The 26,735-nt window shown below is 44.9% G+C and overlaps 1 protein-coding gene across 2 annotated transcripts in view; it reads right to left on the bottom strand.

Moving 5' to 3' along the window:
- Positions 1 to 17,184, bottom strand: part of VEPH1 (ventricular zone expressed PH domain containing 1) — a 471,495-nt gene extending 454,311 nt beyond the window's left edge. For both annotated transcript variants that reach the window (XR_011031377.1, XM_068280844.1), the window contains exon 1: positions 17,036 to 17,184. The gene's annotated coding sequence lies outside the window, so the exon portion shown is untranslated. The remainder of the gene's footprint in view (positions 1 to 17,035) is intronic.
- Positions 17,185 to 26,735: the final 9,551 nt, after the last annotated feature.

The raw sequence follows: 26,735 nt of genomic DNA, 5'->3' as shown, positions 1-26,735 counted from the left end.
TTGAGTTGGAGATGGCAGGAGCTGGTTATGGAGTGAACATGTGGAATAAAAGAGAGAGATGAGTCGAATATCACCCCCAAGCACCGAGCTTTGGGAACTGAAGTTATGGGAGTGTTATTACCATTTATTGTAACTTCAGGCAGGGAGGTAAACAGACGGTGGAAAAATTATTAGTTCTGTTTTACTCATATTAAGTTTTAGGAAGCGAGAGGACATGAAGGAGGATATAGCAGACAAGCAGTCAGGAACACGTTTAAGGAGGGAGTTAAGGTCTGGGGCAGAGAGGTACAGTTGTGTATCGTCTGCATAGAGGTGGTATTGAAACCCGAATGAGTTGATTAAATCACCAAGACCATGCATGTAGATGGAAAAGAGGAGGGGACCAAGGACAGAGCCTTGGGGAACCCCGACAGACAAAGCATGAGGAAAAGAGATCTGATCTGAGTAGGAGACTGTGAAGGACCTTCCAGAGAGGTAGGAAGATAACCATGTGAGAGCAAGGCCCTTTATTCCGACATTTGAAAGTATTTGTAGGAGTAAGGTGTGGTCGACAGTATCAAATGCTGATAACAGGTCAAGAAGAATGAGTATGGAAAATTGACCTTTGGATTTGGCTGTAAGAAGGTCATTGGCCACTTTGGTAAGGGCTGTTTCCGTGGAGTGGTTAGAGCGAAAGCCAGACTGGAACTGATCAAGTAGGGAGTTAGCAGGTAAATAATGGCTTAATTCTGCATGTATATGGCGTTCAAGTAGTTTGGATGCAAATGGGAGAAGTGACACTGGGCGGTAGTTGGCAAGTGTGGTAGGATCTAGAGAAGGTTTTTTAAGTAGTGGTGTCACAACAGCTTTTTTGAGTGGGGACGGAAAGATGCCAGTAGAGAGGGACAGGTTAAATAGAGTTGTTAGTGCAGGCAAGAGAGATGAGGATAGCTGCGGAATGAAATGGGAGGGAATAGGATCCAAAGAACAGGTGGTTAGATTAGCTTTGGCAATTATAGAGGAAAGAGAGTGTTCAGAGAGTGGAGAGAAGGCAGTTAGAGAACAGTCAATGAGAGGTGTGGAGGTGGGATTTGAGGGCTGCATGGAGAATTCACTTCTGATTTTGTCAATTTTATCAGCGAAGTATGTTGCAAATTCTTCAGCTGATAAGCAAGATGAAGGAGAAGGAGGGGGATGGAGAACGGAGTTGAAGGTGCTGAACAAGCGTTTTGGATTGTGTAAATGGGCGGATATTAGGGAAGAAAAATAGGACTTTTTTTGCCACAGAGAGTGCGTTTCTGAAGTTGTTCAAGGCAATTTTATATAAGATGAAGTCCTCACTTGTGTTACTTTTCCTCCAGCGCCGTTCAGCTGCTCTAGAGCATCTTTTTAACTGTTTAGTGGTTTTGGTCGTCCACGGTTGGCGACAGACACGGTGAGGGCGGGCATTGACGAGGGGGGTGAAGTCATCCATGACTTTTGTAATGGAGCTGTTGTAGTGTATAGCAAGCTGAGTCTGGGTCAGTGAAGGATTGTGTGAGGAGAGGTGCCAGGGCATCAGAGACAGTTTGAATGTCTAGATTGCGATAGTTTCTTCGAGTATGTGAGCGTGCTTGTGCCAGGGTGGTAGGAAAAGAGGAGGAGAGAGAGAAGCTAAGTAGGTTATGGTCAGAGAGTGGTAGTGGATCATTAGTAAAGTCAGTAACAGAGCAGAGACGAGTGAATACAAGGTCAAGCGTATGGCCATCAGTGTGGGTTGAGGTAGAGGACCACTGAGACAAGCCATAGGAGGAAGTGAGTGATAGAAGTTTTTTGGAGACAGTGTTATTGGTGTCAATAGGAATGTTAAAATCACCCATGATGATGGTAGGGATGTCAGAGGATAGGAACTGGAGAAGCCAGGCAGAGAAATGATCCAAGAAAACAGAAGCAGGGCCTGGAGGGCGGTAAATAACTGCAATTTGGAGGTTCATGGGAGAGTAAAGTCGGACTGCATGGACTTCAAAGGATGGCAGGGAGAGAGAGGGAATAGGAGTAAGAGGCTTGAAGGAGCATTTATCTGAGAGGAGAATGCCCACACCACCACCATGCTTATTCCCACCTCTAGGAGTGTGGCTAAAGCGGAAACCTCCATAGGAGAGGGCGGCAGGTGAGACTGTGTCAGAAGGGGTCAGCCAGGTTTCAGTGATCCCAAAGAATGTGAAAGCATTGGAAATGAAAAGATCATGGATAAAGGGCAGTTTGTTGCAGACTGAGCGGGCATTCCAGAGGGCAGCCGAGATCGGAGGGGGTGTAAGGGGAAGGAGTGGAATATTAATAAGGTTACAGTAAGAGGGAGGGAAATTTGATTTATTGCAAACAGTGTGATTAGCAGGGGGGAGTGGGGTCCAGGGTTAGGTGAAATGTCCCCAGCAACAAGGAGGATTATATTGTATATGCTGTAAAAAAATCTTTTAGAGCAAAGAAGAAATATCACTTTAACAACCAATATAGCTTTTGCAGTGTAAGAGCAGCATTTCAATGGATACAGGTATTGTTTTGGTCCAATAGTTAACTTTTAACAGTTTTCTTTATATTTTGTTCTTTATGAAACAATAAAATGTCGAATGTAGCATTTTTATTCAGAATGTGATGCTGATCAAAAACTTCAACATCATCTAAGATTACATGATAGCTTGGATGAAAGAGAGAGAGACAATGATGCTGAATGACAATGTCTGGGGATTAGTAAGCAGACGTAGCTGTCCAGGACAAGCTATGAAATACTTCATGTACAACATCTCAGCATTAAGACTCATGGGTGGGGAATGTTTAAAGGGAACCCCACATATATACAGTCAAACGCTAGCCAAAACCTTTTCCTTTTTTAGCTTTGGATAAAATTACCTTATGATAAAATTTAATTTCCTGTAATAAGCAAGGGGAGTGACTACAAGCAGTAATATGTAATTACTAAAGAGGTGGTCTCCTCAGAGTTCCATGCTCAGCAGGCTTTTGTGGAGTTTGAATTGATAGCAACAAATAAAACTCTCTTTTTTTTGTAGAGGGACAAAAAGTTGCCCCACGCACCGCCCATTATTGTTGTCCCTCAGTTCCTGTGCTTTGGACCACAGGGGTTCTTATTGAACCCACAGAGATCTATATATGTCCCAAGGCCAGTGTAATGCCAAATTTATAAATTGCATCCCCAATGAGAAGCCTTATCAATAAAGCAAAACTTCACCAGATTCTATAGGTTGATGTAAGTATGCTATGTATACTGTAAGTATACAAGGATAATTTCAGTCATCTCTTTCTCTTACCACAGTATAAATAAATAAACATGCTTCATGGTATTCCTACTGTTCCAATCTGAACCTGTGGGTGGGCTTCTCTGCTTGAAGCCAACTACTACAACTACTGCTTCTACCGCTAAGGGGGCGTAGTGGTTAGCAGTCTCGCCTTGCAGTGCTGGGTCCATGGTTCGAATCCCAGCCAGGACACTATCTTCACAGAGTTTGTAAGGTCTCCCCATGTCTGTGTGGGTTTCCTCCAGGCCCTCTGGTTTCCTCCCACATCCCAAATAGTGATGGGCGAACAGTGTTCGCCACTGTTCGGGTTCGCCCGGATTTTGGCCTGTTCGGGTTCGGCACCCCCCGAACACCTCATGGTGTTCGGGAGGGTGCTCGGGCACGCTGCTCGAACCCGATCAGGCCTTCTGTGTTCGGCCGAACACAGCCGTGTCCGGCCGAACAAAGCCCCCTATAGAGTCCCAGCATAAAGGGAGAGCATGCCCCGAGCGCGGGGGGGGGGGTCGGAAATGCCCCCCACCCCTCCCCGCTAAGCTCTCCCTTCTGCTGGGCCCTATAAAATTAAATAGAAGTCCCCCAAAGTACCTGTAGCAGGCTGGCAGGAAGAGGACAGGAAGCGGGCAGCCAGCGATCACAGGCGCTAGTATCATCTGGTACTTCCGCCCTCTCTCTGACGCACTTCCTGTTTACATTTGTAAGTCGCGTCAAGAGAGAACAGAAGTACCGCGATGACGCGTACGAGGGTACGTGTCATCATGTAGATGACGCGTACCCTCGTACGCGTCATCGCGGTACTTCTGCTCTCTCTTGACGCGACTTAGAAATGTACACAGGAAGTGCATCAGAGAGAGGGCGGAAGTACCAGATGGTACTAGCGCCTATGCTCTCCGGCTGCCCGCTTGCTGTCCTCTTCCTGCCAGCCTGCTACAGGTACTTTGGGGGACTTCTATTTAATTTTATAGGGTCCAGCAGAAGGGAGAGCTTAGCGGGGAGGGGTGGGGGGCATTTCTGACACCCCCCCCCCCCCCCGCGCTCGGGGCATGCTCTCCCTTTATGCTGGGACCCTATAGGGGCCCCAAAGGGACATGTTCGTGTTGGGTTCGGCCCGAACATGCCGAATATCGGGGGCATGTTCGGCCGAACCCCCCCGAACCCGAACATCTGGATGTTCGCCCATCACTAATCCCAAAAACATACAGATACATTAATTGGCCTTAGACTACGATACATACACAACACGATACATACACACATTGTTATGGTAGGGATTAGATTGTGAGCCCCTATGAGAGACAGTTAGGTGACAAGACAACATAATCTGTACAGTGCTGTGGAAAATGTCAGCGCTATATCAATACTAAAATAATAATAATAATGTTATTACTACTGAACTGGAAGCCAGTTTTAGGTGCAATGGGTAGCAACACAAAGGTATTCCACCTTGAAACAGTGACTAGGGATGTGTATTCCTTAGTGTTGCCAGTGCTTTGCTGGGTAAACTTGTACTTCAGTCAATAAAAAATTCCAGGTTAAAGGACAACTGTAGTGAGAGGGATATGGAGGCTGCCATATTTATTTCCTTTGAAATAATACCAGTTGCCTAGCTGTCCTGCTGATCTATTTGGCTGCAGTAGAGCCTGAATCACACACCTGAAACAAGCATGCAGCTAATCTTGTCAGATCTAACAATAATGTCAGAAACACCTGATATGGTGCATGCTTGTTCAGGGTCTTTGGCTAGAAGTATAAAGCCCAATCTACACGATACAATTCTTTGTACGATTCGATTACGATTCTATTTACGATCCGATTAAATCCAACCTGTCCGATAGGGATTCAATTTGATTTAATTCTATTTTCCATTGCAAAACAATGGCAAATCGAATTGAATCGAATCGAATTCCAATCGGAATCGTATCGTGTAGATGGGGCTTTAGAGGATCAGCCTGGCAACTGGTATTGCTTACAAGGAAATCAATATGACAGCCTCCATATCTCTCTCATTATAGTTGTCCTTTAAGAGTGTAAATATTGGTGTCAGCTTATACACAAGGTCAACTTCCTATATTCGAGGCTAAATGGTCCTGAGGGGTGGGCATTGATTAGATATTTTTCTCTATATTTGCCAGTTTATCTAAGCATAAGCCCCATATCTGTCCTCTACTACACCCAAAGAACAACTGCAATTGCCCGAACATATAATCCATTGAGAATCCTGTGGATCCACCAGCTTTCGCTGAATGGATTCTACCCCTTCATGCAATTGTCTGGTGAAACACTTTGGAAGATGATAGTCTGCATAGAGTATGGGGAGGCATCCATTGTGCAATAGCAGCTCATCTGACAAATGATCAATTACCCTCCGAGAGGAGATGGTTTTGGGAGTAGTTTAATATGCTAGACTACAGCATCTCTACCAGATTTCATCAGAAGTCTAATCAAGACTTGATCAAATAGCTTCACCCACTAACTCTGTACCAGCATGTGCTATACAAACCTAGATGGCCATAAATTCCCCTGCCACGTCACCTCCTGCCCAATCAACAACAAAAAAAAATTACTATCATGTGTGTATATATATATATATATATATATATATATATATATATATATATATATATATATATATATATACACTAGTGGACCTAAGCCCGTTACAATAACGGGGCTCTAGGCCACCTTTACAACCCCCCTTTCCTCCTGCCACCTGTCACTGCGCATGTGCGCACGAGCACCTGTCCACACACGCCTGCCCCCCTGGCCCCGTCCTCCTCCTGCTCTAAAGTCCACTTGCGTGCCGCCCATGCAGGGTACGCAAAACCACGGACATAGGGACAGCTGGTGGAGGACACAGCAACACAGGCGTTTTATTAGTGTAATGCTGGGGGGTCATACTTTCTGACCACCCAGCACAACAAGGCTAAGAGCTGGATAATGGAAGAGGCTACACAGGCTGCCCAGAGCAACTGCAGCTCTGTGCTTCTGATATCGCTACAAATAAGATGCAATTGCAGCGCAGTGCGATGTTGCACTGCTCTTGCGATAGCAAGCATTCAGACAGATACAAGACCGACTGGAGTGAGGTAGCCAAAAGCGACCGCAGCAATGGCCACCCCGCAAGAACAGGACTAGGAGGACAGAGGCTGACAGAATGAACGCTTGCTAATCTAGTCACTGCCTCAGTGACAGCAAGCATTCACAAAGACTAGAGTGAGGTAACCGATAGCAACTGCAGCAATGGCTACCTTGCACGAACAGGACTAGGCTAGCCAAGCACGGGTGATCACGCTAAGTGCAACCTACCAAAACGTGCTAAAAACTGACTAGCTGAACACAGGATATCAACAGTTCGAGTATGTACAGGATCTTCTCAAAAAATTAGCATATTGTGATAAAGTTCATTATTTTCTGTAATGTACTGATAAACATTAGACTTTCATATATTTTAAATTCAAATACATACAACTGAAGTAGTTCAAGCCTTTTATTGTTTTAATATTGATGATTTTGGCATACAGCTCATGAAAACCCCAAATTCCTATCTCAAAAAATTAGCATATTTTATCCAACCAATAAAAGAAAATTGTTTTTAAAACAAAAAAAGTCAGCCTTCAAATAATTATGTTCAGTTATGCACTCAATACTTGGTCGGGAATCCTTTTGCAGAAATGACTGCTTCAATGCGGCGTGGCATGGAGGCAATCAGCCCGTGGCACTGCTCAGGTCTTATGGAGGTCCAGGATGCTTCGATAGCGGCCTTAAGCTCATCCAGAGTGTTGGGTCTTGCGTCTCTCAACTTTCTCTTCACAATATCCCACAGATTCTCTATGGGGTTCAGGTCAGGAGAGTTGGCAGGCCAATTGAGCACAGTAATACCATGGTCAGTAAACCATTTACCAGTGGTTTTGGCACTGTGAGCAGGTGCCAGGTCGTGGTGAAAAATGAAATCTTCATCTCCATAGAGCTTTTCAGCAGATGGATGCATGAACCCACTTTTGAACCAGAAACAGCGGCAGAAGAGCCTGACCTGGGCTACAGAGAAGCAGCACTGAACTGTTGCTCAGTGGTCCAAAGTACTTTTTTAGGATGAAAGCAACTTTTACATGTCATTCGGAAATCAAGGTGCCAGAGTCTGGAGGAAGACTGGGGAGAGGGAAATGCCAAAATGCCTGAAGTCCAGTGTCAAGTACCCACAGTGAGTGATGGTCTGGGGTGCCATGACAGCTGCTGGTGTTGGTCCACTGTGTTTTATTGAGGGCAGGGTCAATGCAGCTAGATATCAGGAGATTTTGGAGCACTTCATGCTTCCATCTGCTGAAAAGCTTTATGGAGATGAAGATTTCATTTTTCAGCACGACCTGGCACCTGCTCACAGTGCCAAAACCATCGGTAAATGGTTTACTGACCATGGTATTACTGTGCTCAATTGGCCTGCCAACTCTCCTGACCTGAACCCCATAGAGAATCTGTGGGATATTGTGAAGAGAAAGTTGAGAGACGCTAGACCCAAAACTCTGGATGAGCTTAAGGCCACTATCAAAGCATCCTGGGCCTCCATAACACCTGAGCAGTGCCACGGGCTGATTGCCTCCATGCCACGCCGCATTGAAGCAGTCATTTCTGCAAAAGGATTCCCGACCAAGTATTGAGTGCATAACTGAACATAATTATTTGAAGGTTGACTTTTTTTGTTTTAAAAACACTTTTCTTTTATTGGTCGGATGAAATATGCTAATTTTTTGAGATAGGAATTTGGGGTTTTCATGAGCTGTATGCCAAAATCATCAATATCAAAACAATAAAAGGCTTGAACTACTTCAGTTGTGTGTATTTGAATCTAAAGTATATGAAAGTATAATGTTTATCAGTACATTACAGAAAATAATGAACTTTATCACAATATGCTAATTTTTTGAGAAGATCCTGTATATATCAGCGGCACTGATATATCATTGTAACACAAATACAAGGAAAATAACAAACGCTGACTAGAATATGCATATATTGGCGATGAACCAATATATAACATAAGCAAGGGAGACAAGCTAGATCTGGACTGGAGCAATACAGCGAACTAACTAGGCAATACAAACAATACAAATTCTCTGCACTAGAAGGAGTACGTATATATGTCCCCGTGGGAAATATATAATCGTAGCTCCACAAGATAACTGAACTAAAAAGTAACAAGACAAGTAATATTATTCACAGTATCAAAGGACCCAGTTGTTATAATTTAAGTAGGCCTCAGTTACTTGGCCTGAGTTTTATGTAAAAGGCTTGTCCGCAGTGTATGCCTTTAAAATAAATAGAGGTTTTGTGATGCAGGCAGAGGCATCTCAGGGTCTCCGTGTAGCAGAGGATACACGCAGATACTGAGAACATGTTCCTAAGAGAAGGCCATCGGACTACTCTGACCTCAACCACAGGAACAGAAAACATTGGCCATGTTTACTAAACATCCACGGTCCTGCATGTAGGTCAAATGCCTCATTGATTATTAATCGAGTAGGTGTGTATGATGACACCACAAGTGGGTCCACCAATAGACGGATATAGGGGATGGCGAAGATGATGTCATATTTAACTCTTTCCTAGTCGGTATTAAACCGGGTGCGAGCAATGGAGAGGGCATTCTGCTTCTTCCTTCTGCACTAGCTCGCAAGGCCGACTTGGACCTCTAAGCATGTTATTCCTTTCTGTAATCTGATATAATGTATGCTGTACATAGGTAGTCTAGCTGTAACATAGAGTAGACACAAGAAGACCTGGGTATCTTCAGTAGGAAGATACTCAAGCAGCTGTAACGCAACATGGAAGTCTGCTTTGCCAGGAGATGAATGTATCTATCTGTATTCCTGTTTCCTGAATAAATAACGTAAACATTGAAGAAGCCTGAGAAAGTCTATATCCTGTTTGCGGTGTGGAGAGTCAAGTGATCTCACAGTCTGTGAGACGATGGTGTCGAAGCAAGGTGATTAGAACAGTTTATAACAGTGGTGCTGAAATCCTTCCCTGCCTAGCAATACAGGCAGACGGGGCCGGGGCCGAAGAAGTTTTCAAGATATTCCACAGCAAAACAAGCGGAATAGACGCGGACTGTGAAGCTTATCAAGTTGAGACTGATAAGCTGGTGTGAGTGTGTGGGAGCCGAGCACACACGGGCTGCAATTCGAGGGAACCAGCGGCGACACTCGTGGATGTTAAACTTTGACTGTAAGTGCACATCAGTCATAGCCTAAACCGGATCGCAGGTGACTGGAACGCTCCGAGGCCGGCTGGCAGCTGCCGCTGGATATCGATCCGCTGAGCCAGTGTGGGTACACAGAGATGACGCTCAGGAGTTCCAGAGATCCACTCAGTGTCGTGAAAAAGTTGCCATAAGCTGGTCGAATTCGCAGGCTTACGAAGTCCTCTGCTCAGGCAAGTATGTTTTACGTTGTTATGTTGTATTATCTTTATTGTATGAGAGGAGGATAATGTGTTCTGTGTTTTGTGTTAATGGCAGCGTGGAGGCTGCGGGTTTCGCATCTTGTAAATACAGAATGTGTTTTCAGAGTTTATGCGCTTTGATTGTTTCTTAGGATTCGATGTTCCTGTGTGGCAGATGTTTTGTTTTCTCTCTCTCTGGGTTTTGTTTTGTTTTTCTCTCCCTGTCCAGAGACTGGGCAGGATGATAGATAAAGGGGGGGGGGGGGGGGGGGTCCCCCGCGGCAGAGGGAAACCAACAGTGTTAGTGGTGGACAGGGGAGAGAGGTAGCCGAGTAGACAGGAGAGGGAAGGAGAGAACAGTTGTAAAACTTAGAAGTAAGTTTTTTCTCGGTGAGCTGTTTTTTTTCTTTTTTCTTTTTTTTCGGGGAGCTGGGTGGACAGTCCTTGTCTCTGGGTAGCTGTGTAAGTTCGTATAGTGACAGCTGAGATAATGGGTGAGGTTTTTGTTTGTCTTTCCTCCGTGCGTTTCCAGTCAGAGTTGCTAACATGCTTGTACATATCCGCATCTGTTATGTTGTTCAGCCAGCTCGTCTGTTGTTCGTCTCAGCAGTACTAGCCGTTAATGTGGTTTAGAGTTATGCGGCGTGCTGTAGTAGTTCTGAGTTATGGCTTAGATAAGCTGCAGGTGATTTGTGGAGAGAGGGAGTTTTCAACGTCCCAAGGATTTCTCCTTAGGTTTTTACGGACATCCAGGAATGTATGATTTTTTTTTTACTCTGCATTGTGGATAGATGCTTTGTAATTATGCATAAAATGTTTGTTCTGTTTGTATTTTGTTTTATCTCCTAAGATATAGGAACGAGAGGCTGCTATGGGAGCAGCCATCTTAGCTGGCAGTCCAGGACTCAAAATGGCGGCAGTGGAGAGAGCCCGCCCCCGAGAGTCATGGCCCCCACACGTCATGGCAGGGGGGGAGGAGGGGCTGGGGGATCCACGTCACGTCAGGCTGTGCTCGCGGCTCCGGGCAGAGCAGCTGAAAGGGGGGGGGTAGAAATACAGAGACATGCTACTGTGTGTCTCGGGTCTCAAAGTATTTCCCCAGAGGTTTTCCCTGAGTCCGTGGAAAGGAATGCCAGGATACGTGCAACAAGCTATTACTGTATGATTAGCAGGAGCACGGATAGGAAAAGTGTCCCAGCTAGGTGCAGGGACACACGTAGCAGTGCAGGTCAGGGAAGTGTCTGTACTGAGTTGCTTACGGGATTATTCCTGTAAGTGGGGCACCTTAATGGGTGGTGCAGCATGAGTTCCCAATAGAGTATAGGGGGGGACAGGGCATCAGGGGGGTGCCGGAGTTGGAAAAAAGGGAGTTGACCAATTCGGGTTTCCGTCGCCGCTTCTGCAGAGCGGTAACGTTTTTTTCCGGTTTTTGTCGTGGACAGGGCCAGAGCTTGACTGAGTGGTCTATGCTGGGCTGGGGCTGGTTTTTTTTGTGCGTTTTTTTTCGTCCACTGATTGGTCAAATATGTTTTTTCCAGCTCCTATCAATTGTAACACAAAGAACAAAAACTGACCGCAGTTCTTGGGGCAATTATACAGATGATAGAATTGCCATGTACAGAGTGACAGTGTATCAGTACGCTGTTTGCCATGTGACTACCTACCATGTGGGTATTCAGGGATCTGCATACAGGCATGCGACGCTGGTATGCTTAGCCCTGCACCCTGTGTAGTTTAAGTGCAAAGTGCTCCTTCCTACAGGGAGGCAGCCGTTTTTTTTGGTAGTCTAGGTAGTGGCACGGCAAACATTGATCAGAGGGTACAACACACAGAACTTCTAGCAGAGCTGGTATCGCGAGGAAGTTCTAGATAAGTAAATGCGATAATGAGTAAGAGCATTGCAGGCTCACCTGCAAAGCAGCATCAGGTGTGGCATCCGTAATCTGTGCATGCGACGGCCGCGCATGGACAGATGAGGGGGGATGTGGAGTGAGCTGCAATGGGGTGAGAGCTTCCAAAGGTGAAGCGAGCTTCCAAAGGTGAAGTCCGCGGGAGCATATTTTAAACAGGTAAGTACTGAGGATAGTACTGAGGTAGGGGGGTGAAGTTTAACTCCAATCTACCAATAAGAGTAAACAGAGTTCATGAGAACCATAAAGCAACGAGATCAATTACGGTATATATTGATCAATTTAAAGTGTAAAGAGCACAAGCCGCAGGGCGAATCCCAAATCATTAATAAGAATTGATTTGTTTGTATTTCGATTTCAGGTGTTTGGCAATATGGAATTGAGACAGCTGCAGTGCTGGCAGCAAAGATGGAGATGTCAGTCGGATAAGCGAAAGGTTCCAGATGCCAATCTAAGTTTGGAGAAACACGAGATTCCTGAAATTGGAAAGAGACTAAAACACGAGATTCCTGAGATCGGAAAGAGACTAAAAACCGAGGTTCCTGAGATCGGAAAACGTCTAAAAAAAACTGACTGAGCAAAGCATAGTGCAAATTGCTAATGTTTTTCTTTCCCAAGGTGGTGCTTTTATAATGAAGAGTACCGTGCTGATGGTGATCCTAGGTTGCCATTTCGTCCGAGGAGAACGAAGAGAGGACATTCTCATGTATAATAAGGGGTTAATGAGAATGCAAGGCCCAAACATGTTGATGTTGGGTGACAAAGGTACTGATCCTTTCACACCTCCCTCCGCTTGGTACAGATGGACCATGCAGGGACGGAGGAAAAGAGCACTTGGGCCAGGAGAAATCAAATTTCATGGCACAATGTGGGTGAAAGGTCTGAAGGGTCAGGTGTGCGGGCAGTGGGAATTGAATGGCAGTATAAATCTGCTATTGAGTACCACACTCCCAGAATCGACGCACCGATCCAAAGGTTTGTTAAAAGGTACATTGCAGTACAATGGGTACGTGCAAAAGGTGGAGTGTGTGATTCAGGGGTACCTTGTCTTGGTTATGCAGAGTGAGATGGTTCCAGATTGGAGAGGAACGAGTAGGAGGCGTCAATTCTCCTGCCGGAGAGACGCGGGGGACAACATCACACTCTGGAGCTACCAACAGAGAGTGCCTCTGAAACAACTTTACACACGTAAAGGCTGGAAAGCCGAGGGTGGGTGGTTCTCGAAACAAGAAGTAAAAATCGAGATCAAGCCACATTTCCAGGTGACAAAGAGGGTGGGGAGAGCGGTCCCGGGGGAGGGAAAGCCCACACAGGGAACCCCATTCACACCACACGGGTCACAACAGGGGACGATATTACACAGTCCATATGCAACAGCTTATCCTCATGATAGTTGGGTAAGTGAAGAGGTACTCTTAATCGAACGATTGCAGAGAGTACAATCTTCCCGACCTCAGGTACATAGTGTGCCTCAGGACATAAGAGGGGAAGAGGTCCAATCAGGACAGCTGGGGACATATTTTGTCAGCGAGAGATTGGACAAGGGGAGGTATATTAATTTTTCTGTAGAAGGATCTTTTGTATGGCAGCTTCGAGATGTTTGGGTGAACAAATGGAAACGGTGCAACATTCCTTTAGGCACCGCCACTTTCTTAGTTCCCACCTCAACCCGGGTCTTACACCAGGACCTGAGAGGTCAACCTTTTTTGGTGCTAGACGGGGAGGTGAAGCAAGTAGAGTTGTCCTCATGCGGGCAATTCTTGCAGAAGTACCTGCGTTGGCCGGGGCAAGTCAAATTTAGTGAAGAAGCCTGCAGGCTCAATAACGCAGAATGCGAGGCTACCATTCAAAAGATCCACCCTGAAGCCCAACCGATAGTTCCGGTGGCTGAAGGAAAGGTTTGGTTTTTTAACATAAGTTCTAATGATACATTCAAGGTATATTCTCATAATTGTTCCGATAAGGGGGAGTTTCCAAGGGGAACATATTGGGTGAGTGGAGATCCCATAGGGATCCTGTCATCCAGGTTGGATGACGTTGTGTTTCAAGTTGGTAAGAAAAATCTAAAGTTCAAAGTTTCACGGGTAGTTCCCGTCCTGAAAGAGAACACGACATGGGACAAAGGGGAACAGGTTTTGATCCAAGACGACCACATTTTGTTACAAAGGTTAAACAAACAGTACACTAAGTTAGAGGTAAGATTTCACCATGATACAGGTGATCTTAACGAGGTAGAACACAAAAATGAGCAGGTGAGTTCCAGTCTGACCTGGTGGACAAAGGTTCCGGTGATGTTCCAGGGACACTCGGACTGGGCCTCTGCAGTTCCAAAGTTCTTTCTACACCCACTGGTCGTCTGGATGGGGATGACAACGTTAGGCATCATTATCCAGGTGAGGTTGCGTGTTAAAATTACGTAAAACAAATTAACCGGGTCCAGAGATTGGTGCCTCATAAACAATCTCCTGAACCGATATTTTCAAATTAAGGGATATACAGGGTTACGGGTATAGGTTTAGTAGTACCTGTGATGGAGCTGATTGTATAAAGGCGTTCTTTTAGAAGGCACCTGGCACTGCTCCCTTGAGTAACAACCAAACGAGTTTCACTTTTCTGTGGTCATGCAAGTTTGTGAGTGATACGGAAGTGACGCAAATGCTGAGCATGTGGTATAGAGGGATTTAGAAGTAGGGCCTCCCCAGAGAGCCTGGTTACAGGAAGACCAAGAGGTCTTGCTCTCTCTCTTCCAGGGGTAATCGCCGAGAGCAGAGAAGTTGGGTGAGCACGAACATCGAGAAGTGAAACATAAAAGAAAAGAAACCAGGTACTGGGAGGTTCAGACGCTGGGATCTGCGGGTCAAGCCGTTTTAGGGGGGATTGTTATAATTTAAGTAGGCCTCAGTTACTTGGCCTGAGTTTTATGTAAAAGGCTTGTCCGCAGTGTATGCCTTTAAAATAAATAGAGGTTTTGTGATGCAGGCAGAGGCATCTCAGGGTCTGCGTGTAGCAGAGGATACACGCAGATACTGAGAACATGTTCCTAAGAGAAGGCCATCGGACTACTCTGACCTCAACCACAGGAACAGAAAACATTGGCCATGTTTACTAAACATCCACGGTCCTGCATGTAGGTCAAATGCCTTATTAATTATTAATCGAGTAGGTGTGTATGATGACACCACAAGTGGGTCCACCAATAGACGGATATAGGGGATGGCGAAGATGATGTCATATTTAACTCTTTCCTAGTCGGTATTAAACCGGGTGCGAGCAATGGAGAGGGCATTCTGCTTCTTCCTTCTGCACTAGCTCGCAAGGCCGACTTGGACCTCTAAGCATGTTATTCCTTTCTGTAATCTGATATAATGTATGCTGTACATAGGTAGTCTAGCTGTAACATAGAGTAGACACAAGAAGACCTGGGTATCTTCAGTAGGAAGATACTCAAGCAGCTGTAACGCAACATGGAAGTCTGCTTTGCCAGGAGATGAATGTATCTATCTGTATTCCTGTTTCCTGAATAAATAACGTAAACATTGAAGAAGCCTGAGAAAGTCTATATCCTGTTTGCGGTGTGGAGAGTCAAGTGATCTCACAGTCTGTGAGACGATGGTGTCGAAGCAAGGTGATTAGAACAGTTTATAACACCAGTAACAGCTTAGACAGAGCTGAAACTATGACGGGCGAGGTCTAAAAGGGGAGGCAGACTTTTATGCTGGCATCAGCCAATGAATGCAAGCATGCAAATCTCCACACAGCTGAATGGTAATCACTCAATCCTGAGCTGGCTTGGTTACCATTTGCTAGCTGAAAGACTATCTGTACCAATGCATGCAGTCCCATGCAACAACATGCATGCAGGAAATCCAGGGCTATCTGGCTGCAGTTCAGCTGTAGTAAGCCATTGGTGGAATGATGACAGCATTCTGAGCTGCCCAGAACTGCAGAGCAATTGCAAATGACAACGTGACTCATTGCGAATGCACAACCGAATGCAGGCTGACAAGCCAGAACTGTCCGTTCACAGCTCCACCGCAATGGACAGAACACGCCACAGGAGGAATCCTTACAATTAGGTAGGATAGATAGATAGATTCAACTTTTTAATAGTACTGAATTGAAGCACATCATCATTTAAATTCCAAGTCCATTTTTATACATTTAACAAATTGTTTTATTTGAATTATGTATAAAACATGTTGTATGTTGTGTGCATCATTTATTTTAATTTTTGACAATTATAAAAGGGAAGTTGGTCCAGCATGAATTTAAAGCGTCCCATCTCACCCTCAGCAGTCTCCAGCTTCCTGATCATGCACTTTCTGCTTCCAGTCAGACTGGTGCCCTAATAGGCTGTCAGTCAGCAGAGAGGCGTGGCATCAGTTACCAGAGCAATCACAGCTAATCCTGCCAGGGACGGATCTAGGGGGGGGGGCAAGCGGGTATCTTGCCCCAGGCGCAGTTTGTTGAATTCTTAAAAAGGCGGCAAAATGAATGGCAGTTTAGGCGCCAAAACCTGACCTTTAGGGGCCGGCCCTGCATCCTGCCTCCCCATGTGACAAGAGGGGAGTGTTTCAGCCTGGCTAGGTGTGAGGTGTAGAAAGGGTCAATAAGAATTCCAGCTTACATACATACTCATGCAAATCGCTTCACCCAATCAAAACCAACTGACGGTGCATTTAATCGGCCTAACTCTAAGTTGCATACAATTTGCATGACATCTTTATACAAGCTAGAATTATTTGCATTGAATTGATCATTTCTGGCAAGCATTGGCCCAGGACAATCTCTTGTACAGCAAATAGTTTTTTACAAAACGTATTATGCATAATTTAAAGCAATGTTCTAATAAATGTATGTACACAATCATACATAAAGAAGACATTTTTGTTACTTTGTACAGCGTCACGGAATATGCTGGCGCTTTATAAATCAATAATAATAATCTAATATACAGAACGTAAACAAGTTCATAACACTTTTTCTCCATTAAAAGCCATTTGGGCAGCTTTGCCCCATAGAATTGTTCTGTACTGTGGGAAATTTGGGACCACGACTTGAATTCTTTTCAATAAACCAGCTGAAAGAACCTGAGACTTTTTTTTTCTTTGGCTTACTTGAAATTCACAAGCTGATCCAAACTTTAAAGCGGAAACACTGGATCATTGTGCTTCCTACCATTTCACTAGCAGCAGATAAAACCATTACAACTTGCTAACTACAAGAGAGGAGACACAACAAGAATATAAGCAGTAAAGACGTATGAAAGTCAAACAGGTTAGCGAAGCTGTCAAATACTTTCACTGAACTGTAACATGATCAGTGGCACCGACCATCTAACAATATTAATAAAACAGAAGCAGGAAACAGTGCATCCTCCGTCTGCTCCAAGTATAGCAGGTTCACAACAATCCTCATACTTACATTGTTTAAAGCATTCTTTCCTGCTGCTTTGAACTTAGGAATCCTCGCTATCCATTAGTCCGAAAGTAAGAGAGTAAGCCTGTGAAATGCCTGTAGAAGTGCTGGTGCCTTCCATTACAGGGGTTTGAATGCCCCCCTCCCCGAAAGCCCCTACCTCTGGTATGTGAGAATGAGTCTGCTGGCTCACAGTATTGTCTGTCAAACCAAGCAAAGACTATTCAGTTACCCTGGAGTTCTCATGTGGAATCAGGCAAACAAAAGTCTTCTCTTCCCTCTTCTCAGCTCAGTTTCTGAACACATCTTTTAACTACAGGGAAACCTAAAATTACGCTATGTAGCTGCTGCTTGTGGTATACCACAGTTTTAAATATTAACTAAGTAGTGCAATTCATGTTAATATATAACATGCTGTGCACTGTTGTGGCTTATAGAGATCTTAATAAGACAAGCAATTTGTACACCTGGAAATTAAAGGGAAATCTCACTTTTAAAAACAAAATATAAGCAATTTAAAATCAGAAACAAAAAAATAAAAACAGAAAAAACGCTCAATTCAGATTATTGCATAATAATAATAATGATGATTTCTGCAAACATTACATCTGATTCTTATCTTGACTGACTAAAGCCACGTCACATGATTACCAACAGCAAAATGGCAGATGATTGTTTTAGAACAAACTGATTACTCCAAATTTGTAAAAAAAAATAAAAAAAAAATGCATGCTTCTTTATGTTGCATTTTACCAAAGAAAGGTTAAAGATAAACTAAGTGACTGTTCTGGAGTCCTGACATTAATCCAATTGAAATGCTGTGGAAAAACCTAAAGCAAGTGTTTCACGTGAGGGAACCCACCAACATCCAAGAGCTGAAGCTGTTCTGTATGGAGGACTGAGCTACTCTGTGCTGGACTAATCAACAGTTACTGCAAAGCTTTAGCTGCATTATTACCGCACAAGGGATTCAATCTAAATAGAATGAGCACAATTGACCTACTTTTGCAACGTGTAAATATTTTGCTGTATCATTAATACACAAGTAAATATAATCATTTCAGTTTCATTTATTTAAATAGTTTTCGCAATGGTGAAGCTCGTGTTTGCCCCATACTTTAACATGCTGAAGAATGAGAACTTTGTGAACGTTCGCCATGAACTGTTCGCTTATGACCATTTTGTGCCATCACTGTCCCTGAGTAGGAACAGTGAAGACTGGGAGCTGACATAGAGAAGGAGGGGTGCGGTGTGTGTTGGTGACAGACAGCAGAGCAAGACGGGTGGTCCTGGCAGCCAGTAAACAGAGCGTCAGGTCGTCTCACCGGATGGCAGTAAGAAAGGTTTTTTCTTTTAACACAAAATAGGTATGGAGTCAGAAATGTATTCCTTTACCTAATTAAAACATGGGCATCTGGGGTCTGGGGTAAAGCAGGCTCCTAGATGCCCAGAAAAGCTGGTGAGATATAGGCGATAGGACTTTTGACCTGCTCTGAGTTGGCTCATATGTTTGCATTGATTCCCAGATTGTGATACCGGCAATTGCAAGAGGGAAAAATAACTTGCTGGGCGACCAGGGTCATAATCAGAACTGAATTAGGTGACAGCCCCATCGTCTAATTTTAGAACTCGCCATTGCTTAACGGTGGTGAGTTTGGGAATTGCATAGGGCCTAGGTGTCCTCTGCGAGTGAGCATAACTGGCTCCAGGATATGTCTCTCACTTTGAGTGCAAGGTCTTTAAAGTAGGTATAAATGATTCAGACATACCTGGTGGGAACTTAGGATTGAGAAGCACTGGGGTGAGAGTGCACAGAACAGAGGATATATGGTTTGCAGTTACCAATTAAAAGTCCTCACTGAGACGGCAACAACAGGGTGGACAAAGGACTTCAAAAACGTTCATTGGTGATCCATTGAAGACCACTGAAGGGAGTAGCTGAGAAGGCCTGTTCCACTTGTATCCATCTTTTACAGGACCCAGATGAACATCAATCGAGGTTTGATAGTAAAGGTAAAACACAGGAAAGATCATGCCTCCCCATAGATTTGGACAGGCTAACATTGTGCATTTAATATGGGCAGGCCTCTTCCCTCCAGATAAATACAGTATATTAATATTGGACTGAAGAGGCTGAAAGCACTTTTCGACCAGATAGCTCTGACAGGACATAGATTTCTCATCCCACCCTGCGCACTCCCACCACCACTACCGCCAATCTCACCACTCTGCACCCACCACGGTTCACTCGCCCTGCCGTTTATAAGACGACAAAGCTCTGTGAACAGATCAGGAGCTGCTTTCGCTAGCTCCTGACCGCGTGATTACTGTGAGCCAATCACATTAGCCTACATTGATGGACAGCGTCAGGAGCCAATGAAAGTGGCTCATGACTGGCTGACAGAGCTCTGCTGTGATAGCAACAGCAGAGAAAGGGGCCTGCGGCGATTGGAGAGTATCGTGGCCTGCGAATATTTGCGATAATTTGTCAGTAAGCGACGTTTTCTGGTACCAGCAGTCTGTGGTTCTTAAGGGGCCAGAGACCGTTGGTACGCAAGAGGTTAAGGCATTGACTTTAGATAAATTGATTTTAGAATTTGAAAGTAAACCAAACTACTGCATGTTTTAATCAAATTGGGTGATGTTGTTAAAGGAAAAACAGAAGGTCATCCACAAATGCTAACACCCTATATTCCAGTTTTCACATTTTGACCCCTCTTATAGAAGGATTTATTGTTATCATATTTACAGCAGGCTCTAACATAGTAAGTATGTGGCTGGATAGTGTACTAGTTAAGGGCTCTGCCTCTGATGTGGGAGACCAAGGTTTGAATCTTGGCTAGAGTCAGTACCTATTCAGTAAGAAGTCCTTGGGCTCAGGGTCAAATTCCCCTTGATAACTAGACTGGGGAGCTGAGGTTACCGGAGTACTATCTGTATTGACAGTAAATATAAATGGGAGGGCATGAAAAGATGGTGGAAAGACAACAAGTTCTCTTTTACTCATTTTCAGTTTGTGGAAGCAGGAGGATATGCATGAAAAATCCACAAAAACAACGTCAGGGATAGCAGTAGGAGAACAGAGGCGCCAGCAGGATAAAAGCGGATAAAAACTTTAAAATTTTCTGGGAGGAAGTGGTGGACTTACCTCCATAAAGCAGACACGAAAGACTGTCTGAATAGCAGCAATCACATTTATTAAATAGTACCCCAAAAAAGTGCAACGCGTTTCGCCACCTGTGTTCAGTGTACACTGAACACAGGTGGCAAGAGCCCATTGCCTACTCACAAGCCCGCCCTAACCCCGCCCACCGTTGCCAAAAACCCAACTCAATGAACACAGGTGGCAAGAGCCCATTGGCTGCTCGCACACTCGCCCTAACCCCGCCCACCTAACACCTCCTACACATCTAATTGACCCTTTTAGCAAGAACCTGTATATATAAGGAGTTGAGCGTCCTCACCACTTCACGGAGGCGCTACACCTGCTATTTCCGAAATTCTGGTGAGTTCTTTATGTTATTTTATTTGCAAACTTTACCCTGTATTTCTGGCTCCCTGTTCTCTGCTCTATTACCCATTACTCTTGCTGACATATACCCTTTTCCATTACCAATACCACTCATTGCAAATCTGTGTAAAAAACACCCCATAGCCCATTACTATCACGAGCACCATAGCCTCTACCCCCTATAGTTTACTTGTACACCCAACTCTTTTATGCCATCTCCACGAAGCAATTTTTCATATGGTATGCTTTATGATGTGCAATATACTGATATACAAATTTGTAACTGCAGAATTTACTATAGCATAATGTACTGTCTCTTGTCTACAGTTTTGTCCCCATGTTTATTGCCTGATGAAGCGGGCTGGGCCTGCAAAACACGTTGCACTTTTTTGGGGTACTATTTAATAAATGTGATTGCTGCTATTCAGACAGTCTTTCGTGTCTGCTTTATGGAGGTAAGTCCACCACTTCCTCCCAGCAAATTTTAACGTTTTTAACCGCTTTTATCCTGCTGGCGCCTCTGTTCTCCTACTGCTATACCGTGTCCACCGCTGGTGGAGGGGTGATCTACCCCCTTTCGCATCTACAGAGAGCGACTTCTTAGCCCTGAGTGAGGACAGGTCTAATCTCCTCACCTGCCTATACAGTGGTTGCCTTTGTGGTAACCCACGTTTGTGAGTAATATTTTCTCACGATAACCTTTACTTCATTTATGCTTAACATACTACACTACATTGGGCTCTCGGTTTCTCTACACTTTAACGTCAGGGATGTAAAACAGGAAGGAGTAACTTATCATAGGCTGCAGAGATAGATTGGAGGTAATCTGCACAGACGTTATACTGAATCCAAATTAGCTTATTTACTGTCCAACCCCATGAGGACAAACAGAAGAGAGAAAAGAAAAGAATTATTATTCTGTATTAATCTTAGAAACCAGCAAACAGCAGGTGTTTGGAGGAGATATCCTGAGTAAGAGACTTCAGAGTGCCCCATACAGGTAGGTAGAAAGCCATGTCCATGTCTCTGGCCAACGAGTATGTGTATGGCATTATGGTCTTCAAATTATTCTATGAGGTCAATACTGACAATGTGGTGGGCTGCCTCAATGGAATGGTCATGGCAGAGACAAGACTGAAATAAAATAACAAAACATCTGAATAGACAAAATGTTACTAGTTTGGAAGTTAAGGGGAGAAGTAAAACAATATGGTTACATAGATTAGACAAACTGAACGTTCCCTTTGCCACTATAATCATTACTGTGCAGTAGAATTGCGCAGGCACAGAACACTCCCGGCTACTGAAGCGCAATGGAGGTGCTCACACGGCCAGGCTGTGAATGAGCAGTATGCCCAAGACTGGACTACTTAACGGGGCCGATTGCGGAAGATGCAGAAGGCGGCAGAGGATGGCAAGGGATTGATAAGCCTGGAGGGGGCTGGAGGAAGCCCAAGGTATGTATATTGTTTTTCTCCTGCTTCATCTCAGGTTTCCTTTAAGACTTCCTTTAACCACTTGAGGACTGCAGGGCTAAACCCCCCTAGTGACCAGGCCATTTTTAGCAAAATTGGCCACTGCAGCTTTAAGGCCAAGCTGCAGGGCCGCACAACTCAGCACACAAGTGATTTCCCCCCCCCCCTTTTCTCCCCACCAACAGAGCTCTCTGTTGGTGGGATCTGATCGCTCCCCCCATGTTTATTTTTCTTTAAATAAATATTATTGTTTTTTTTTTTCTAAAAACCCCTGTTTCTTTAAATGTATTCCCTCCCTCCCTCCCTCCCCACAGCCAGCCAATTATGGCGATCGGCTGTCATAGGCTTCTGCCTATGAGAGCCGATCGCTCTCTTGTCCCCATGGGGACAGCCGTGTCACACGGCTGTCCCCAGTGCAGCGCTGCTGCTCATCGCAGCGCTGCACCAAGTAAATAGACGGCGTGATCGCCGTCTAACAGTCTCCCGAGCGGCAATAGCCGCTCGGAGACTGAAGGCGGGGCGGAGCTCCGCCCTCCGTGCATGAGATGCGCGCGCACCATGCGTGCGATCTCATGCAAAATAGAGCCCCAGGACTTCACGCCAATTGGCGTTAGGCGGTCCTGGGGCTGCAGAAGGTTAAAGAGAATCTGTAACAAAATTTTGAGCCTTATTTCTTCTATCCTATAAGTTCCTATACCTGTTCTAATGTGCTCTGGCATACTGCAGCCTTTTCTAGTTGCACTGTCTCTGTAATAAATCTTATTTTCTTTCCTCTGTCGGCTCTGTCGGGCTCAGGCTGGAATGTGTGGAATGTGCAGCACTGCTCGTGATAGGCAGAAGCTTTACACACCCTCTCCAAGCTCTCCTCTCAGCCTATCACACTCTGGTTAGCAGCCATGTCTTTTGCTTGTAAACACTGCCTAAAACTGGCAATTACAAGCCAGGTTTGCAGCAGAGAGTGACAGAAACCACACAGAGGGGCACAGGAGACCATAATGAATAGAATGGTATGCTTTTTATTGTAAGAATTTTAGAGTACAGATTCTCTTTAAGTTGTAATTAATTTCCCAACACCCCTGTTAAATTACAAATACATAAAAAGGTCACTAAAAAGGTATTTTGTTTTGGGACTTTAAAGGGGTTAGACAGATTCAAAAAAGCAATACAATTATAAAAAATCATGCATTTATTAATTTCCCATAAAAAAGATTAACAACAAAGATGCAGAGCCCAGTGTAATACACCAGTCCATGTGAAATTAACTTTTTCTTCTGAGTTTTCTCCTAGGTCAGGACATAATTTTTCAACTTCTTTTTAAAATAACTTTTCAGCACTTTGCAACTGAAGAAGTACCAAACACTAGGTAAAAAAGTACCTTAAAAATTATTCTGAGTATGTGCTTGCTTGCTGGTGGTTTAAAGGGCATTTTATTGACAAGCTGCGAAAATATCACCTAGTAGAAAACTCAGAAGAAAAAGTTTATTGCATATTGGCCTCCAATTCTTGGCATAATACTATAACACAAATACACACACAGATTGCCAAAAAGAGTGTACGTATAGGTACGCTGACGGTGAGTGGGGCACAGGATGAGACGAATGAATGACAGCTCACCCTGTTGCCGCTCAAAATTCCGGCGGCGTTAGCTACTATTCCCTCTCCAAGTCATAGAAACTCGGAGGGAGAAGTAATTCGGGGTCCAGTGTTCGCAGGAAACCACATATTACCCTTATGCACCCCATGCATTATATAGCATTACTGCTACAGTGGCTCCCAGCTTCAGTGCTGAATGCCGAAACCACCTACTACGCCAAAAAGACATTTCCCAAGTATATTACAAAAAGTCTAACAAGAGGTGCAGGCCGGGCACTATCATCTCTGCTGCTTTTATTGCTCAGATGCAGTATACATCATAACAGCGTAATACATGACACTTGTACAAAGTGTACATCCAGCGCTATGCAGGTGGAAAGAGGTGGGTATCAGGGAAAACAGACGGGCACAACCGCATATAAGATAGGTATACAAGATAGTTGTATTTTATCACAGTTTTGTACAGTATATGCACAAACATTTGTCATAGTTTTGTTTCTTTTCCACATTGCACGGATGACCTATGTTTATGGCTCACTACTGTATCGGTAACATATTGACTAATGCGTATGCTCTAAAGCAGGGGTCTCAAACTCGCGGGCCATTTGCGGCCCTCGATACAATATTTTGTGGCCCTCGCCGGCAAAAGCTTCCTTATAGTTCGCTTCAGTGCTCCCAAGTAATCCGCCGCATCCCCGCCGCTAAACGATCCAAATCGCCCGGGGGGGGGGCAATCCGCAGGCATTTCCTGGAAGGGGCAGAGCTTTTAGTTTCAGCTCTGCCCCTCCTGACGTCAATCGCGGCGCATCGCCGCCTCTGCCCGCCCCTCTCTGTGAAGGAAGAGTGAGAGGGGCGGGCAGAGGCGGCGATGCGCTGCGATTGTGAAATTCCTTATGCGGCCCAGCCTCATCCTGACTTTGCCTCCTGCGGGCCCCAGGTAAATTGAGTTTGAGACCCCTGCTCTAAAGTCACTCCCTTCCAAATGAAAGGGCTAGTGGGCGGCATGATGGGCAGAGCTAATTAGTTTATCTTGGATGCTTCTGTCAACATCCCCCCCCCCCCGCCCAGATAAGCACATGACCAAGCACCTTTCAGGTGTGAAACGGCTGTTGTGCCCGCCTGTTTTCCCAGATACCCACCTCTTTCCACATGTATAGCGCTGGATGTACACTTTGCATAAGCATCATGTATCACACGCTTACGATGTATACTGCATCTGAGCAATAAAAGCAGTTGTCACAGGAGCCCTAGTGGCTGACCGCACTTAGCCTTCTAAACGGTGCCAGCGCACAGATCGTGCGAACTCTGGTCGCAGTCAATGCGCAGGAACCGTTAAGAATTAGCCGCAGACAACTCAGAAGGGAGCCTGTGAGACACGGGTAATTACAACGTCACCTACTGGTTCAGAGTAAACTGCCACCACCGCGGTTACCATGGGACCGTGGAGCCCACTAACTGACTGACTAGTCCTGCGAATAAAACGGTTAAACACACGGTATTCTGTCTAGCCAACAACAAACAAACAGTAGCGTATCTTCAGAGACCCGGGATCAGTTCTGTGTGTGTGCTGATAAGCAGGGTAGCGGACAGTGAATGACTTGGAGAAAGTCGTTTATTCACGCAATATAAATAATTAATATATACAGACAATTATTAAAAACACAATTATTAAGACAGTAATAGCCAGTATAAAAAATAAAAGAAGGGAGAAAAATACTTAGTTCCTGGAAAGATGTCCTTTTTGTGGGAAAACAGAGTTCTGGGTTTCAATTTGAGTTCAGAGTTCAGACCAGGTGGATGCCAGCATATCCTCAAGCTGGCATCTGATGAGTTCAAGATGTTTCAGTGTGGAGGACACTGAGTTTGGGTCCTCTGCCATTCTTATGCCCCTGCTTCAGTAGGAGGGAGTGAGGGCGGGGAGCCATACACCCCCTTAGAAGATGAGATGAGCCCTCCCCTTGTCCTGGGGGCTAGAAATCATATCTACCCATATATGGGCTCTATCTCACAGAACCGTACAGGTCAGGGCAGATTTATTAACATTTTCAGGTCTGTCTCGATTTACCCAGCGCCCTGATACCAGACATGAGGGGTGGGACCCCTGTGGTATCATCAGGGCATTTTCAAACTGCCTAACTGGCAGTCCTTACCTCAGAATGTTCTGAAACTTCCTCAGAACCAGCACCGGGGCTCATGCTACACTTCCCCCACGTTTGGCGAAGCTGCCATCTCAGGAACCCCAGAAATATGACAGATCTGGGAAGTTATGGATTGTGCTATGAGACTCAGGTTTATTCAGGATGTGTTCTAGCTGCTAACAGCTGACTTCCCTTTGATCTTTACCAGTGAGCAAGGTGTCAAGACCTCCCGGAGATTTGTAGCCTGCCTGGCTGCACCTAGGCATCCTGATCACCCCTTGGTTAATTAACATCTACATGAGATCAGCGAGGTGTCACCTTATACCTGATGGATGGGCCATCCGCACAGCTTGAAGCCAGGGACTCTCTGGGCCCAGGCTCATTAGCATATCAAAAGAGCCATCCAGCCTTTAGGATGGTGCTCTCTCTGCTAAGAAAAGGACTTCAGCTCCCCCTACACACTCAACCCAGATTGTATCGATTTGAAGCGCAATCGATGCAGGGAATCGAGTGCGATCGCTTTTTCTTCACGGGCGGTTACAGGACGCGCCTGCGGCCCCGCAACCGTCCGTGACAGCAGTGGAGGAGATTGTTGTTATACAGCATTCCTGTTTCTTCTGTCTTATGCTGTGAGCACATCCCACTTGGAGCTGCTGCTTGTCCAGGAAGGGTAAAGACAGATGAGAGAATAGATTTCTTTGCTGTGTGGTGGAAGTGTATCCGACCATTGCACCCAGCAGAGTGCCGAGCAATATCTTGATTTTTGTACAGATATTACAAAAAGTACGGTCTAAAAAATCCTTCAACTTTCACTGCGATGGGACAGTCACTACTGTGCCACCTAGAGGGGGCCAGCTTGTGCATTCAAGTACCATGAGACATCAAAAATATAAGCCCCACAAGTTTCTTGTTTAAGGAACCAGGAATGAACTGCACAGGACATACTAAAGTGTGAAATTACAATTTAGGTTGAAGTAGTGTGTCAACGA

The sequence above is a fragment of the Hyperolius riggenbachi genome, chromosome 4 (genome assembly GCF_040937935.1).
Source record: "Hyperolius riggenbachi isolate aHypRig1 chromosome 4, aHypRig1.pri, whole genome shotgun sequence".
Lineage (NCBI taxonomy): Eukaryota > Metazoa > Chordata > Amphibia > Anura > Hyperoliidae > Hyperolius > Hyperolius riggenbachi.
Note: the sequence above shows the minus strand (reverse complement) of the source record. Positions and strands in the feature narration are given on the sequence as shown.